The sequence below is a fragment of the Frankliniella occidentalis genome, unplaced genomic scaffold (genome assembly GCF_000697945.3).
Source record: "Frankliniella occidentalis isolate FOCC.00 unplaced genomic scaffold, Focc_3.1 Scaffold284, whole genome shotgun sequence".
In the NCBI taxonomy this organism is placed as follows: domain Eukaryota; kingdom Metazoa; phylum Arthropoda; class Insecta; order Thysanoptera; family Thripidae; genus Frankliniella; species Frankliniella occidentalis.
This window is the reverse complement of record NW_026267410.1, coordinates 207,975-212,338: the sequence shown is the minus strand read 5'-3', so window position 1 is coordinate 212,338 and position 4,364 is coordinate 207,975.

Genomic DNA, 4,364 nt, shown 5'->3' with positions numbered 1-4,364 from the left:
TGGGGGGGTACTTCCTCTGACATTTTACGATTGGACGCCTCCTTGTACGTCTTTATGTGCAACGTGGTCATTTTCGCCGTATTTTCGTCGAAAAAAGCACTCTACCGCCCAAACGGTTCAAGATAGAGTCAAACGGACAAAATTTTCGCCCAAGGGCTCTACTTTCACGAGTTACCCCTTAGGAGACCATAAAAAAAATATTTTTTTTCCACTTTTTGGACCAACCCTTATTTCTTTGTCACCCCCTTTCACCCTCTTAGGGGTGATTGCCAGGATTTGCACCAGGCGTTTCGTTGTCCAGGAGTGACCCCTAAGATACCCTGAAATTTGCAGACCTCTAGCTCATCTCCTTCCTCTTACACGGACGACGGACAGACGGACAGACACGAGAGCGGTTGCATAAGCCCGCTTTAATGCTTTTTTAAAAGCAGAAGGGCGGGCTAAAAAATTGGCGCTCGAGTCTGGTTTTCCTGCAAATTAAAGAAATATGCGTCTCCGCTAACCTCCAGATGCACTTCCAAGACGACAGAATAACTTACGTTTACGGGGAGTCCTGATACTGACCGCTCCGGCTGGGGTTTTTTTATGCATTGCCCCTGCATCAAAGACTACGACCGACTCGAAACATCAGCCTTTCTTCCTCTATCGTTGCTTAGATTACAGTTTTCACACTTTTGTCAAAATGCCTTCTGCTTGCCGTGGTCCTACCCAGAAAGGTGCCAGAGTGCCGTCGAAGGTCTGTGGCCGTGCGCGTCAACGTGCGACTGGTTTGGGGGCTGGTGCGAGGCTAAAAGGCCACCAGCCGATGAGGCACACGGGCGGTCGGGCCAAGTGAACTGTTTATTTACGTCTTGCATCTCGGCTTCGAATTTAATTATTCTTCGAATGAATTCTAAATGCTATCTCGCATACATACGTCAGGTCGACTAAAAAAAGAAAACTAAACAAGCAGACCCGCCCTTCCGCCAAACGAAGTTGCCAGCTCCGCTTCGCTCCGCCGGCAACTCCGTTCGGCAGGGGCCGGGCCTGCTTGGCCTGCCGGCGGCGATGGTCGGGCCTGCGGCCCGACCATTTCGGTCACGCGATTTGCTGAAGAACACGATCGAATGATGTAGCGGGCCTTCGGCCCGCTTAAACCCGTCGTCTTTGAGTTTGCCCCGCCGGCACGAGCAAGGGATGTAACGGTGAAACACCGCGACTACAACCCACCCTTCTGCTTAGAAAACGTTTTTTTGACGTAGTAGGGGGAGAGTTTCTTTCCTATTTTGCGGTTTTTCAGCATTTTTCTTAAAGTTATTGTTCACTCTGGCAATTTTTAGCTTATTTTCGTCAAAAAAGATCCTCTAAGGCCTAAACGGTTAGAGATAGAGCAAAACGGACGAAATTTTCGCTCAAAGGAGGAGTTCATGAAGAAATTTCTCCTTTTTTTTTGGCCTTTCCTGTTTTCTTCGATACCCCCTTTCAGCCCCTTAGGGGTGGCTGGCAGGATTTGCCGTAGGCGTCTTGTTTTGTGGGAGTGAACCTTGAGATCCCCTGGAAATTTGAAGTCTCTAGCACATCTCCTTCTTGTGGAACAGACAGACACACAGACAGACACGAGGTCGTTTGCATAAGCCCGCTGGATAGCTTTCTCAAAGCAGAAGGGTGGGCTAAAAAGGTCGACAAGAAAAGGTCGACAAGGAAAGGTCGACTTAAAAAAGGTCGACTTGAAAGAGTCGACTAAAAAAAGCGACCAAAACAAGTGGTCGACAAAAAAAAAATCGTTGACTCTAAATGTTTGTCGTATTTAGAAAAGGATTATTTGTAGTCACTTTTTGAGTACTCCTTTTAGTACTAGCTATATGTACGCCAGACCACGTCTCGCGTAACAGGCTTCGCGATATCTCACGAAACACTGTTACGCTGCGACGCGCCTGGCGCACATATAGCTAGGCCTGCGGCGCTGACACCCGAGACGGGGTAATAGGAGTGTATATATAAGTTTTCGAAATGAAGTCTTTTTGTTAACGATTTAATCGACCATTTCATCATTTTCTCCTCATTTTTGTCAAGAAATGCCCCCTAGCACCTAAACGGTACAAGACAGAGCCAAACGGACGAAATTTTCGCCCAAAGGGCTCTACTTTGACGGTTTACCCCTTAGGAACGCATAAAAAAATATTTGATAAAAATACATTTTGCGACCTTAGGTTTTTGATTTTTTAAAAAGTCAGTTTTTGAGCAAGAGTGCTCATCTTCGAACTCGATCTGTCTTTTTATGATACAAAAAGACCCTGAAATTCCCAGATTGATATCTCAATTCTTTCTCGAGTTATCGTGCGTACAGACGGACAAACAGACAAACAGACAAACAGACAAACAGAATGAAACTTTTCCGGTCAGTGGAGTAATGGGCTTCGCTAATCGCTCAGCCAACTAAAAAAATGGTTGGTCAATTTGCAGGTATGACAAATGGGGCCACCTCTTACAATACCTTTTCATCCATTCCGTGATTTGAATATCTGTGTTTGTATTTGTAGTCTGATGTCATATTTTCTGTATGTTTGTCCCAGAGCGCTAATGCATTATGTGGCCTCCTTACACTCTCCCCATCAAATAAGAGACAGATTTCATCCATACATGGTTGGGCTTTTTTGTCATCAAAAAATGTGCCCAACGCCATACAAGCTTCTTTTTATGTGGGATAAATTGGCCCCCCTACTGTTCGAATGTGATCGTAGCTAATTGTCTTGGGCACGTTCAGCAGTAGTGATCTCAATTAGTATTCACTTTCGTGTTCAGCAGATAGTGGTATCAAGCATAATCTAGCGATGAACCGTTCCTGCTTGTCTTTCCATTTCCCCAATTTTCTTGATTGCCAACACTTCTCCTTTTAGTTCCAACTATGTAGTTCCACGATTTCAAAGTACATTCAGTGGAGATACTCATCGGATGCCTCGTTCAATTTGAAAAATTCTGTTAGTGTTGTTTTCTCTCCTCTTTGAATTGCCTCCTCAAAACTATCCTCGTCCCACTTTAACCATTGATGTCCCTCATCGTAAATAGAGTAAAGACACTATAAGATTCGCATACCTCTGATATTTTTTTTTTAAATATTGAATTTCGTCCCATTTACCCGTTGTCCATCCTTGAGCAAGTTTTCCTCTGCCATTGAAGTGTAAACCTGATCTCCTGATTTATTAAGGTATAGACTGGTATACTTAACACTCTGCGCTTGTTGAGAACCCAACTCAGCATTAATATTACTTTCAAGAGATGATGATAAAAAGGGCGAGGAAGGTACTACCTGTTTATTTGTAAAAATCTCGCCTGTTTTAGGGTGTTTGTCTGTAACACCCTTACCCCTGCGCCTGTTGTGCACCGTACGCCCTGTTGTAACTGTTTCGTTAGAAAAGAGTTTCGGGTATTTAGACTTGCAGTGTTTCCCATCAACCATGCCAAAAACTTCTTTCCCTTGACGCTTTTTCTCGTGACACAAGTGGTGAAGGTTAACCATGCAAATTAAATCGTGTAGTTCCGGGTCTTTCTCTTTATCTGTAATTTCAGGTCTAATAATCTTGTCAATTTATTTCGACATAGCGAAGGAACACGGAGTGGTCCCTCGCCGGCGCGTCCTAATCGCTGGCCCGAGTCCTCCTGGGCGTTCCAATGGACCGCGGGGTGTCAGGGGTGCGTTGGGGCAGACGTCCGGAGCCCTCCCGGGCCGACCCGCGGAGGATCGGCGCTGGTATCGTCCCTCTAGCGCCGCGGGGGAATAAATGATCATTTTCGTTCAATCGGCGTTCGAATGGACCGCCGGATGTTGGCGGGGCGTTCGGCCCGGTGCCCCGTGTCCTTCTGGCCCGGACCGAGGCGAAACGGCGTTCGTCCCGTCCCTCTAGCGCCGCGTATATTGTTTCACTTGCTTCTTGGTAAGTCTTGTATGGCTCGTGCGATATGCGATAGTGGGCGGACGCTTTCCCCTCTTGCACGGTGGGCCCCTGGTTGACCGTGTCCCTGCAATGGCCAATCTCACATCTCCGTGCGCGCTGAACCCTAGAGTTCAAGTCAAATCGCTTCAGGCGAATGCCTTGCGAGTTGTCCTCGCAAACAAGCCAATATGCGCCTTGTTCTCGTCATTCTCGCACAGAAGCACCACCCCCTGGCTAGCCATGACTTCGCGAATGAGATCTTGCTCCTCCTCTGTGCTGTCCCGACGCAAAAAGATTTGTTCGCTTTTAGATCGTTTTCTGTGCGTCGTGGTGAACTCCACGCGTACAAGCCGCGACCTTTTTAAGTGTTCGCCAGATGTTCGCGCACGGTTCGCTGTGGAGTTCGCTTTCGGTCCGCCGAAGAGCGCGAATGTTACATTTCGCGAACATTGT